The following is a 14,355-nucleotide window of genomic DNA, read 5'->3' as shown; positions in this document are numbered from 1 at the left end:
ACTGATAGCATTGCATTGCTGAATATATTCTCAGCAGTAAAATTGTTTAATTGCAAAAAAAAAGCTTTTTTTTTTTTTTTGCACAACTGCAAATTATGAACTAGTTTTGCTAATGGCAAGTTTGAACATAATTCCAGTGTTTGGAATCCATCCAGGGTTGGTTACACCCACGAGGATAGCATTTGGAAAACTGGAAAAAAGCTTTTAAAATACCAAAATCTATCTGAATTACTATGAACGCAAACAATTCAATGCTTTTAATAGAACTAGACTGCTGAATATATCAGCTCTAAATTTGAATACATTTACATTTGCAAATGAGAGCTAGCTATCAGAGGGCGTTGTATATAGTCCAAACTCCTTTTTCCCCTTAACATAATTGCATGTAGTTTGCTTGAGAGTAAATTCCCAAGTTTTATTTTCCCCATTTTATTGACTTATAATAGTGGACAAAAATGAATTTGTAAAATTTCAGTAACACCCTATAACCATGATGGCGAATCTATGGCACATGTGCCAAGGTGGCATGCAGCGCCCTCTCTGTGGGCACATGAGCCATCATCCCAGTTCAGCTCTGAAGTGCCTCCCACCGGCCAGCTGATCGTGGACTCCCTGCCATGCATGTGCAGGACGCATGTGGGGCTCCTCACTTGCGCATACATGGGGATGGGGCATGTGCAGGGGATGGGGCGCATGTGCAGGGCCACACGCATGTTGGATTTTGGGGGTTTGGGTGCATGCGTATCATGCGCACACACTTTGGGCACTCGGTCCGGAAAAGGTTAGCCATCACTGCCCTATAAGATACAGTATATGTGTGTATCTCCTGGTAAGGAGTGGGTGAAAATCCTGCAATTTCATTCATTCACTCACTCACTCACTCACTCACACAGAGACATGCAAAACCCCTCAGCCCCTGGTAAGATATTGCTGAGAGATTCCTTCCATGTATTCCGTGCTTTCAACTCCTGTTAGCTTAGTGAGCAAAGTCAATAGGAGCCTATTTTGCAACACATTAGTAGAATCCCATGTATATAATCACAGGAGGAGCATAAATATTGTGAATTTGCTATGAATTGATAGAAAAGACAGAAAATTTTAGGGCACTTTAGAAATAGACATAATAACGTTCACATGAGTTGAAGGTATGAATACAGTGGAGCAAAACTGACATGTTGATGTATAATACAAAGATCAAGAGGACAACTACCTCAAATTAGTAGCCATTAGTCAAAATAATAAAAAGCCTTCTAGTTTCTGAATAAGCATTTATATGCCAATTTGTATAACAAGCTGCATCAGCTTGTTAAGGTCGATTTACATCACCACATTAAAGTGAGATTAATATCATTGCATGCTGACAAACCATTTTTATGTTCACTTATACATCCTTAATCAAATGACTTTTGAAAAAGTAAAGATAAAGTATTTCTGTATGAAAAACTCTGGTAGGAGTTTTAATGCAAAGTATATGCAATTTCACTGTAGATGATTTTGGGAGGGGGTTGAGGGATAGATTTCTTTGCCTCCATAACACGGTCTGGGCAACCTTATTGACTACAATAATAAATCACCGTTGTTTAAATAAATCATAGCTATTTAACTAGATCCTTTGTGTGAAATTATGTCTGGGTTGGGAGTTTAACAACACACTCAGTTCCTTTACTCCTATCTTAATAGGTTTTTCTTGCTATTATTATTGCTAATCAATACCCTGTTATACTTGGTAGACTGCTAAGATTCCATAACTGTAAAAAAAAAAAAAAGACAAAATAAAACAAATCTCTAAAAAACTAATCCACCACAACAAAGATGTAATCTAATTGCTATTTTCCTATTTCTGTAATGTCCTGTCCTGTGAGCTCTTTCTCAAACAAGGTTATGAACACCCATTGTTTGGAAACCATTGACAATTGCCAGAAGATTACTAAATGCATTTACTAAAAGTTCCATCCCTATCTTTTTTTTTTCCTGATCAAAAGTTTAATTAAGATTGTCAGAAGGGTGCAAACTAGCTTTTAATTAAAACATGAGACAATTAGAGACGATACTCGTGAGAAATCAAGCCACCCAAATAAATCATGTGGGAAGGCATTAAGTAGTAGTATCTGTAGTCCACAGGCAGTTGCCAGTCAACTCCAGGGAAGGAGCTCCTTCAAAAGTAGATGGAGAATAAATAATGTTAGGTATGAAAAGAAGGAAACCTTTAACTACACAGGGAAGGTTTTGTTTTTGTTTTGGCTTGATTCAATTAATTGGCATTTAAGGTAAAGTTTTCAGTGTCCAGTTGTGCCCAATTCAAAAATACGGTGCTCATTTGTTTTTTTTGGCCAAGGGAGCCAGTGTTGTCCAAAGACAATTTCTGTGGTCATGTGGTCAGCATGGCTATATGGAACACTGTTACTTTCCCACCAAAGTGGTACCTATTAATCTACTTGCATTTGCATACTTTCAAACTGCTAGGTGGGCAGGAGCTGAGGGAAGTAACGGGAGCATACCCAACTGCACAGTGCTCAGGTCTCAAACTCAGGTTATCAACTGTCCAGCTGACAGGTCAGTGTCTTTAACCACTGAGCCATCACACCACCATTAATATTTATTACACTGAAATTCAAGAACATTTAATTTTTGCCCTATTTCCTTTCACTTTAAGAAATACTCTTTGTTGTACTACTGACAGGCTAAGAATGACCCTCAGGCCCCAGATTTATGCAATCCCCCCATGAGCTGTGAAATCCAGTGGAAGATTGCTTATTTCTGAAAGCCTGAATCTTGTCACTTTTGCAGATTCAGTCTTTTACATTATCTGATGCTGTCTTCCCTGAGCTTTATCCACCCTAAAAAAACATATACCCCAATTAGTTAGAACACTACTAGAAAAATCAATGGTTTTCATAAAATGTGAATAATGGAACTTCTATGCTTTGGTGGTATGTGTGTGCTGTGTGTGTATGTGTGTTTGTGTGGTGTTTGTTTGTGTTTTGTGTGTTCTGCTTGTTCACAGTCCATCAATCATTCTATGACCATACTTGGGTTGCAACTGTCTGATGGAATGTAAAATAAAGTTCTCTTTAAGGTCTAATATATTATATTTACAATCATGCTCACTCTTGAAAGTGTCAACCTCTTCTTTGAAGCATCTATCAAACCTTAAAAATACAAAAATAAAACCTACATTCATGAAAAGGCTAAAATATTTCAGTACAAATCAACTTGTAGAATCCCTGAAACAGCAACTGCCAATAGCTACTACTGTGGCCATCTGGAATTACAACTCATCTTCTGTTAAATTGATCCCTTGTATCTCACTAATTTTTCATTTTTCATTTATTTTTGTTTCCTGATGAAATCATTACTCAAAAGCAATGAATAGAATGCAATACTGGCATATTTTACAAATATCCTTTTTGATACTCAAGTGTAACACCAACTCACTTGAAAAGTCTTTGCTCCCCCTTTTAAATGTATTTATTTTTAATGTGTTCAAATTTGTTATCTTAGTTTTTGAAGACATTTATGAATAAATTAAGTTTGATATAATATTTATTGAAGATTTATAGCAAGCTGTATAACTTCTCTAATAATTTCTAATAACTCCTGAGTATTCCACAATTAAAGGTTCTTGTATGCATGTTGTACTTCACTCCATAGCTTCCAAGTCTCACATTTAACTAGTAAACAGTATAATTGCTATAGTCAGTCTCAGTCAAGTGCATTTCATTTGATCAGTTACAGACCATTTAATTCTAATAGAATTTAAAACAAACAAACCAGAATTTTTGGTCCACTTGTCTATAGAGTTTCTGACATGGGTACAAATTGTTAGTGTTCTCCACTAACCACTCCATTTGATTTTACAAAGGTAGCTTCATGTTATTCAGAACATCCAATAATTAATTTTTGTTGTTGTTGTTGTTGTTAGTTGCAAAGTCGTGTCTGACCCATCGTGACCCCATGGACAATGTTCCTCCAGGCCTTCCTGTCCTCTACCATTCTCTGGAGTCCATTTAAGTTCACACTTACTGTTTTGGTGACTCCATTCAGCCACCTCGTTCTCTGTCATCCCCTTCTTCTTTTGCCCTCAATCTTTCCCAACATTAGGCTCTTCTCCAGTGAGTCCTTCCTTCTCATTAGGTGGCTAAAGTATTTCAGTTTCATCTTCAGGATCTGGCCTTCTAAAGAGCAGTCGGGGTTGATCTCCTCTAGGACTGACCGGTTTGATCGCCTTGCAGTCTAAGGGACTCGCAGGAGTCTTCTCCAGCACCATAGTTCAAAGGCCTCAATTCTTTGGCACTCAGCTTTTCTTATGGTCCAACTTTTACAGCCATACTTTGCAACTAGAAAAACCATAGACTTGACTATATGCACTTTTGTTGGCAGGGTGATGTCTCTGCTTTTTAGTATGCTGTCTATATTTGCCATAGCTTTCCTCCCCAGGATCAAGCATCTTTTAATTTCTTGGCTGTAGTCCCCATCTGTGGTAATCTTGGAGCCCAGGAAAATAAAATCTGTCACTACCTCCATTTCTTCCCCATCTATTTGCCAGGAATTGGGAGGGCCAGATGCCATGATCAATTATATCAATATAAACCCTGTGTATAAAAATTACTTATTACTTGGATAAGAGTCTATTGTTTGGCTTACTCATTCCCATCAAGGAATACATTGGATAACAAGGTTTTTGCTTCCTGAATACTTGGCTGTGACTTATAGATTTTTGGCTTCTAATCACAAAAATTATCTGTAATTTAACCTACTACATTTTATAGACATTCTCTATTTTTACACAATGACAATGTACGTTGTTCAGGACCTGTTGGCTATGCTGCACACATGAAAGAATCACACAAAAACTGGAACTGTTGTTGAAAGACATCCACCACATCAAGTACAAGTGGATATTTTCCTGCAATTATTCACATTCATTTATTCCTCACCCCAAACATTTCTCCTGTTTTCCAGGGGTAGAAAAAAAAATCCATTTCCACTTCTAAATAAATTATTCTGATTAGTAGCAACGATAATGTGAATAAAAATAGAGATTTTTTTTTAACCTTGCTTAACTTGCAGCTAAGACAATATTCACCGGATACCTAGAGGCTATAGTAGATTAATAATCCTATATAATCAGTCATTTGTGAACAGTTTAGAGAAAGTTTGGAGGATATTTATCATTCTCCAATTACAATGTCAAATCTAATTAGTCTTCCTCTCAATATTGAACTACAATGATGGAGGTCGCCCAGAGAATCCTTGAAAATGAAAACTTTTGCCTCAAAGTTCAAAAGAAGCCTATGGAACATTTTTTTTCCATCTTATTAATTATCCACATCACCAGAGAATTAGCTCACCGCTCATTTCTGGTCAAGTAGATACATACCTATGGACTTTTGTATTGTAAGTGGATTAGGAAAGAAAATGTAAGTCACTTTTATCAAACCTACCAATCAAGCAGGCCTCTGATGAGGAAAAATGTGATGAGAAGCCACAGGTCACTTTGATGATGATTGGCGTCAGCGATTGAATCGTTGGCAGAGCAGAAACCTCAAAATTCATTTGCTGGGACTTGCTTTTAATAAGAGATGACACCGCTTAACAAAGCCAGCTCCTAAATAATGTGCCTGTTGGTTATTCATACCAAAGGTCTCAAGCAGCTATTTATGGGAGCGAGGGAAAAAGGATCATCAAACCAGCTGCCAAAAGCAGACAGTGGGAATCAATATGTCTAATAGATCTTTATTAATAATGACCCAAATGTCCTCGGGAAAAGAGAGAAAGAAAGATGTCCAAATTGAAGCACTCTGCCTTTCCATTATCTGTGAAGGGATGCAAATATCCTGTCAGGTGGTCTCTGATGTGTGATGCTTCTATAGACAAGGTAGCTCTTTCATCATCTTTATCTTGAGCTGGTATATTTCAAATTCAAACTTTTCTGCCTGTATTAAGGCTTTGTCAACTCAAGCCTGCACAGCCCTTGATACAAATCTGTTGATTGCTGAAAGTTTGACAGGTCTGAAACAGAGCTGCTGCCTCCCACTGTATCCAGACCCCACTTCTCCCAAATATTTTATTAGACAAAGCAACGAACAATTTCCGTGGTTTAATTAAGGCTACACAAAGTCTGTGGCTTAATTAAAAATGGTCTATTCAGTTGTCTGCTTCTTGCATAATCAGTTCAAGATTTCAAAATCACATTGGGGTTAGCTGCAATTGTAACACACCCACAAGTAAGTATAGAGAGTTTTAGCTTAATTGTTTTTTCCTGTTAATTGACAAATTGATGCTCTCTCTTTGTCTCCTTACCCCAGCTCTTTAACGATGGAATTGTGTAATGTTCAAGCTATGGCTTCCCTAGACAAGCATAACATAATGTATAATATTGTGAAAATAGTTTGGTCTTTCTTCCAGGGAATTTTTTTTCTTTTTTGTCAGGATGGATACATTTTTTCAGTCCTTTTTGATATAATGTATATTCTGTGTCTGAGTAATACAAATTCTTCAATGACTATTGTACATTTACTATATAACATACCATACTGATAAGTAATTGAGTTATTCTACTCATTTAGATTTGATAGCCCATATTTATTATCCAACATTGAGTACCATTTTTAGTATTATGGCATTCCTGACTAAAGTTTTGCTCATTCACCATTCAGAAAACTAGAAAGCTAATTCTTCCAGTAACAAACATGGGACGAATGGCCCCATAATATATAGATATATTATGCATTCAGTTTTGGTCGCCATGATGTAAAAAAGATGTGGAGACTCTAGAAAGAGTCCAGAGAAAAGCAACAAAGATGATTAGGGGACTGGAGGCTAAAACATATGAAGAACGGTTGCAGGAACTGGGTATGTCTAGTTTAATGAAAAGAAGGACTAGGGAAGACATGATAGCAGTGTTCCAATATCTCAGGGGCTGCCATAAAGAAGAGGGAGTGAAGCTATTCTCCAAAGCACCTGACGGTAGGACAAGAAGCAATGGGTGGAAACTAATCAAGGAGAGAAACAACTTACAACTAAGGAGAAATTTCCTAACAGTTAGAACAATTAATCAGTGGAACAACTTGCCTCCAGAGGTTGTGAATGCTCCAACACTGGAGGTTTTAAAGAAGAGATTGGGTAACCATTTGTCTGAAGTGGTGTAGGGTTTCCTGCCTAAGCAGGGGGTTGGACTAGAAGACCTCCAAGGTCCCTTCCAACTCTGTTAATCTTGTAAAATTCTGTTAGATTATGGAGCTCTCTTTGGCACAAGAAATGCTAAAGGAACAAAGGGAAGAAATCTGGAGCAGGGCAAATAATAAAGTCTTCCACAAAGTAGCTTCACTACCTGAATTTGTGTTACATAGAGGTGGAACTGGCTCTCCTAACATACTCAAGATGAATTCTCAGTTTCAGGATGAATGCAGCAGAGCAGTGATTCTAGTACTCAGCAGAGAGCAAAAACTAACAGTAATAAATAGAACACCTAAAATATGTTTACATCAAACAACAGCCCACACCAAGGGATCTTCTTGTTCTTTTTCTGTTGAGTCCATTGTTGGCATGTCTCCAAAACCAGTGCACTGTGCTCTTGCTGAAAATAGACAGATGGCCTGGTCCTCTGGTGTAATGAATCATTTTTTTGCCATGTTGTCCATGTGAACAACAGCAGTTAAAACAAGAAACCTACTAAGAAATGAATGGAAAAACTGTAAAACATGAATGGAAGAGATGGCCAATGCAATTTTAATGAACCAGGGATTTTGTGGTGAGATCCCCCCCCCATTTCCCCTCTACCATTGCTGTCTGATATTTTCCTGATGATAAATTATCAGTATCTATGATAAGACTGATGTTTTAACTGCAGATGCAGTGGTGGGTTGCCCCCGGTTCAGTAAAACCAGCGGGAGGCTCCGCCCACTGACCCTGATGTCATCAGAAGCAATCTGCGCATGTGATCCCATCGTGAACTGGTAGTAAAGGTAAGCAGATGCTTTATTTATTGCAATTAATGAATATAAATTAATAAGAAATGTATTCTTCTACCTTGTATGTTGAGAGGACAACAGTATGTTATTGTTATTATCAATAATAGGACTGGATTTATTCTAAAATAGTATATCCATAAACTAAATGCAAAAGGGATGCGGTGGCTCAGTGGCTAGAGGCTGAGCTTGTCGATCGAAAGATCGGCAGTTCAGCAGTTTGAATCCCTAGTGCCGTGTAATGGGGTGAGCTCCCGTTACTTATCCCAGCTTCTGCCAATCTGTTACACTGATTGATTAATGATGAATTGTTCATTTGAAAATTTAAAAAAAATTCCAAAAAAAAAAAGTGCAAGTAGAAAAATAGGGACCACCTTTGGTGGGAAGGTAACAGCGTTCCTTGTGCCTTTGGCGTTTAGTCATGCCGGCCACATGACCACGGAGATGTCTTCAGACAGCACTGGCTCTTCAGCTTTGAAACAGAGATGAGCACCACCCCCTAGAGTCGGGAATGACTACACAAGGGTGAAATGCTCCCGGTTCGAACCAGATTGGGTGATCGGGTAGTGATTATTTAATTTAATTTAATTTAATTTAATTTTAATTTAATTTAATTTCGAATTTATATACCGCCCTTCTCCCTGAGGACTCAGGGCGGTGTACAGCCAAGATAAAAAACATAGAATACAAATATTAAAACATTTAAAAATATATATAAATTTTGGCCCAAAAATTAAGAATCACAGACTAATTAAAAGAATTTAAAAATTTTAAAAATTTCTTCTTAAGCCAACCCGGCTTGCTGAAAAAGATAGGTTTTCAGGGAACGACGGAAGGCATTGAGGTCCTGGATTCTTCTTATCTCCGGGGGCAACTGATTCCAGAGGGTGGGAGCCCCCACAGAGAAAGCCCTCCCCCTGGGGGCCACCAGCCTACATTGATTGGCTGATGGCACCCTGAGGAGGCCCTCTCTGTGGGAGCGCACGGGTCGATGGGAGGTCATCGGTAGCAGCAGGCGGTCTCGGAGATAGCTAGGCCCTATGCCATGGAGCGCTTTAAAGGTGATAACCAACACCTTGAAGCGCACCCAGAAGACCACCGGGAGCCAGTGCAGCTCGCGCAGGAGCGGTGTTACATGGGAGCGCCATGTTGCTCCCATCACTACCCGCGCTGCTGCATTCTGGACCAGCTGGAACCTCCGGGTGCTCTTCAAGGGGAGCCCCATGTAGAGAGCGTTACAGTAGTCAAGGCGAGAGGTGACGAGGGCGTGAGTGACTGTGCACAAGGAATCCTGATCAAGAAAGGGCCGCAACTGGCGAATCAGGCGAACCTGATAAAAGGTCCCCCTGGTAACAGCCGTCAGATGTTCCTCCAAAGACAGCTGCCTATCCAGGAGGACTCCCAGATTGCGAGCCCTTTCAGTGGGGGCCAAAGACTCGCCCCCAATAGTCAGTGATGGAGTCAACTGACTATATCGGGATGCCGGGAGCCACAGCCACTCAGTCTTGGAAGGGTTGAGCCTGAGCCTGTTCCTCCCCATCCAGATGGCAGGTGGTTTGGAGAACCGGTAGCGATGGTGGTGCAAGGCTTTGCCCACCCACCCAGGTGTCATTACTTCCTGGTTTTAACCAGGAAGTAATGTGTTTTTTACCCTCTGCGCATATGCAGAAGGTTTTGCAGAGCGTGTGCACTTCCGAACTGGTAAGGAAGGTAAATAGATTTCACCCCTGGACTAGCACATATGTGTGAGGGGAACCTTTACCTTTACTTTTACCTTTAAACTAAGTGCATATCACTGTTTCTTGCTTTTGCATCTAATTCATTTTCATATTATTTTTGCCTTCACCATTTTGTCCTATTATTTCATCTCTCTTTTAGGAGTTAAGTTTAGGAACTATAGGTGTATTATTGATTAAAGTTACAGCCTTACAACATAAAGTTCTTTGCCTTCACATTTCATAAACTTGTGTAGCTTTCTGCAATCTGGACGTGTTCGAGATAGGTGGACTTACATAGGCAGCATAGACACTGAAAAATTTGGGAATGGAATCCTATTCATCTAGAACAAAGTTTTTCAAACTTGTTAACTTTAAGATGATTAGACTTCAATTCCTCAGCCAGCATGCCTGATAGATTCTTCGGTGGTCCAAAGTAGGTAGATTTAGGATTGTGAAATTATCCCTCTGGAGTCAGCTGGCTAACCCTCATGGAAAGATTGAGAAATGTCTTCTTTCTTCAACACCAGCCACTCCTTTTTGACATACCTCCTTCATGTTATAGCAAAACCTTGATGTTTTGAATTGTTTTTCAGAGATAATAATTGTCTGTACATAGCCTGTATGTCTGTCATAGTTAGCATGACTAGAAACACTGAAAATCATTTTTCATAAAAGGAACAGAATAATGCCTACATATGTCTGCTTCTAGAAAGACCAGACTCAAATTGTTTTGTTTTAAGTGGAACCTGGTTACTGTCTGGGGAGATATAGCTATCCTTGCAAATTCCCAGGTTTATCAGCTCTATAGGATAGGATAGAATAGAATAGAATAGAATAGAATAGAATAGAATAGAATAGAATAGAATAGAATAGAATAGAATAGAATAGAATAGAATAGAATAGAATAGAATAGAATTAATTGCATCTGCTGATTCTCGCCCAGCCACACTGTTTAGGGTGACTCGCTCTCTCTTAATGTAGGGGGAGCGGAGGAGCCCTTACAGGGTAGAGCTGAGGAATTTGTGCAGTTTCTGTTGGATAAAGTTGCTCAGATTCAGATGGACCTGGACTCTGATTGGGCAATTCCGACTGAGATGACCAGGGCAGGTCTTAATCGTATTGTGTGGGATGAATTTGAGCCTGTGACTCCTGAGGAAGTGGACAAGGCTGTGGGTGGGATGAGTTTCTCCACTTGTTTGTTGGACCCGTGCCCCTCCTGGCTGGTTTCGGCCAGCAGGGAGGTGACACGAGGCTGGCTCCTGACTTTAGTTAATGCTTCCTTAAGGGAGGGGTCTTTTCCGCAACTATTAAAGGAAGCGGTCGTAAGGCCCCTCCTCAAGAAGTGTTTCTTGGAACCAGCAGAATTAAAGAACTTTAGTCCCGTCTCCAACTTACCCTTTGTGGGGAAGGTTGTAGAGAAAGTGGTGGCACTTCAGCTCCTATGGACATTGGATGAAACAGATTATCTGGACCCTTTTCAATCTGACTTCAGACCTGGCTACAGCACGGAAACTGCTTTGGTCGCTCTGATGGATGATCTCTGGCGAGCCAGTGATGGGGGTCATTCCTCTATCGTGGTGCTACTTGACCTCTCAGCAGCTTTCGACACAATCGACCATGGTATCCTACTAGGCCGACTAAGGGAGTTGGGAGTGGGAGGCACTGCGTTATGGTGGTTCTCCTCTTATCTCTCTGGTCAGTCACAGTCGGTCACAGTCGGTGTTAATAGGAGGACAGAAGTCGACCTCTAGGCCCCTCATTTGTGGGGTGCCTCAGGGCTCGGTCCTCTCTCCCCTTCTATTCAACATCTACATGAAACCGCTGGGTGAGATCATCCAATGATACAGGGTGGGATATCAGCAGTATGCCGATGATGCCCAGCTGTATATCTCCATCCCGCATCATTTCAGTGAAGCAGTGGATGTGATGTGCCAGTGCCTGGAGGCTGTGAGAATCTGGATGGGAGTCAACAGGCTCAGACTTAACCCAGACAAGACCGAGTGGCTGTGGGTATTGCCTCCCAAGGACCATGTCGATTGTCCATCCTTAGTCCTGGGGTGGGAGAAGCTGTCCCCCTCAGAACAGGTTCGCAATTTGGGTGTCCTCCTTGACCCACACCTGAGATTAGAGCAACACCTGGCAGCTGTGGCTAAGGAGATCTTTGTACAGGTTCGCCTTGTACACCAGGCTCTTCTCACAGTCACTCATGCCCTTGTCACCTCATGGTTGGATTATTGTAACGCGCTCTACATGGGGCTACCCCTGAAAAGTGTTCGGAGACTATAGTTGGTCCAGAATGCAGCCACTCGAGTGGTCATGGGTGCACCTAGGTATTCCCACATTACACCAATCCTCCATGAGCTGCACTGGCTTCCTATCAGTCTCCGGTCACAATTCAAGGTGTTGATTATTACCTTTAAAGCCCTATATGGCTCCCAACAACCGGTAAAATCCCACAGAGTTGGCGTCCTCCGGGTCCCGTCAGCTAAACAATGTCGGATGGCGGGTCCACAGGGGAGGGCCTTCTCTGTGACTGCCCCGGTTCTCTGGAATCAGCTGCTTCCTGAGGCCTGGATCGCTCCCATCCTACTGGCCTTCCAGAAAATGGTGAAAACCTGGCTTTTCCGGCAGACTTGGGCCATTGATCTCGCCACTGCGATCTTGCGAGATCCGGCCATGAGCAGTGTGTATGGGGTTTTTTAATGTGTTTTATTGTATATTGTTTATACTGTTTTTGTTGTAAGCCGCCCAGAGTCCTCGGAGAGTTGGGCGGCATAGAAATACGAATAATAAAGAATAGAATAGAATAGAATAGAATAGAATAGAATAGAATAGAATAGAATAGAATAGAATAGAATAGAATAGAATAGAATAGAATAACAGAGTTGGAAGGGACCTTGGAGGTCTTCTAGTCCAACCCCCTGCTTAGGCAGGAAACCCTACACCACTTCTGTCAAATGGTTATCCAACATCTTCTTAAAAACTTCCAGTGTTGGAGCATTTGCAACTTCTGGAGGCAAATTGTTCCACTGATTAATTGTTCTGTCAGAAAATTTCTCCTTAGTTCTAAGTTGCTTCTCTCTTTGATTAGTTTCCACCCATTGCTTCTTGTCCTGCCCTTAGGTGCTTTGGAGAATAGCTTGACTCCCTCTTCTTTGTGGCAGCCCCTGAGATATTGGACCATGCTATCATGTCTCCCCTAGTCCTTCTTTTCATTAAACTAGACATACCATTATAAAGTTGTACTAGCTGTAATGGTTGCCTCTTTGTTTCCAGATCTACAGTAATAAGCAGTGATTATTTTGACTTTTAAAGCTCTACTGTACTTTGTTTAGTTCTAGCTATTTTCGTACAGTCTGATAAACCTCTTATGTTTCCAAGCCATCATTAACTGACTCACTATTAAGATCAATAAAGTGCTTAGGCATTAGAGAAATTTAGTGCCCCTATCAATGGAATTTGCCTCAACAATTGGGAAAATCCATCTATAGAAGAAACATAGCCATATTATATACATAGACAGACAGACAGACAGACAGACAGACAGACAGACAGAGCCATATAAATTTTTATGATGCATTGCATGTAATCCCATTATTACCTTCTGCTGTAGCTTTAGGTATGGTATCTTTACTCACAGTAAATTGTCTCCATCTCTGAATCTCATTTGGGCTCTTCACATCCTAAAGAAGGAGTTATCATGGTGATTGGGAAAATGATATAATATATGTCATGATATCATCACACAAATTATGTAAATTACTCATTAGGTAGGAAATTCATATCGCTTGATGATGTTTTGAAGTGTATAATGCCAGATCAATGTTATTATGCTTCTGCAGAATATTGATGACCATTGTGAATTTCACTAAAAAACTGCTCAGTTATATCTTAACGTATTTTGTTGAAATCAGTTTATTGTGAATTGGGAGTGTACAATTTATTATGCTGAGCATGTGTGTTGTTTACTGTAAACAGTTTAATCAGTACTATTCAGGTCAATATTGTATGTTGTTACAGGTTTTTTGAGAATTTAAAAGATTGTTCAATTAAGCGTATATCTTTTAGAATAATGTACGGAGGATATCATATGCTTGGTTGAACATGACATCTCTCATTTAAAAAACCAGAACTTTTCAACTTATATGGATTGGAAGTTTGTGCTTTCTACATGGGAAACAACACCTGTTTTTTTTTTTTTTTTAAAAAAAGCCTAAAATCTACAAACCCACATGCTGTGCTTTTAATTCTGCTTCATAAAGCATCATTCAGTGGTATGGTTACATGGTTTGATTTTTCATCTTTTTGAAAATGAATACTTTGACTTGCACAATCCATTTTCAAGATTCATAAACATTCAAAAGATCTGGGGGGCATACAAGTATAATAGATCTTGGGCTTTTTATGTCAAAACTTTACATCACAATTCTTAACAAATGATAATTTTTTTATGCACTGTTGGTCATATGGAACAGTCTAGAATTAATTATAGGTGAATAGCTCATGCTAAAAATACACTGCAGTTCTTGCGTTCCAGAACCAAGTATCTGTTAGCCCTAATTTAACACTTTTCCTACTTCTTCTCTAAAGATTTGCTACACTGATTATATAATAGTATTTAAATATTTAAATAAAGCATCCGATTCAATTCATATCGTTTCAGTTTT

This window comes from Pituophis catenifer, unplaced genomic scaffold (genome assembly GCF_029215685.1).
Source record: "Pituophis catenifer annectens isolate HBS135680 unplaced genomic scaffold, rPitCat1.0.hap2 SCAF_7, whole genome shotgun sequence".
Lineage (NCBI taxonomy): Eukaryota > Metazoa > Chordata > Lepidosauria > Squamata > Colubridae > Pituophis > Pituophis catenifer.
The sequence above is the reverse complement of the archived record's forward strand: the minus strand, read 5'-3'. Positions refer to the sequence as shown.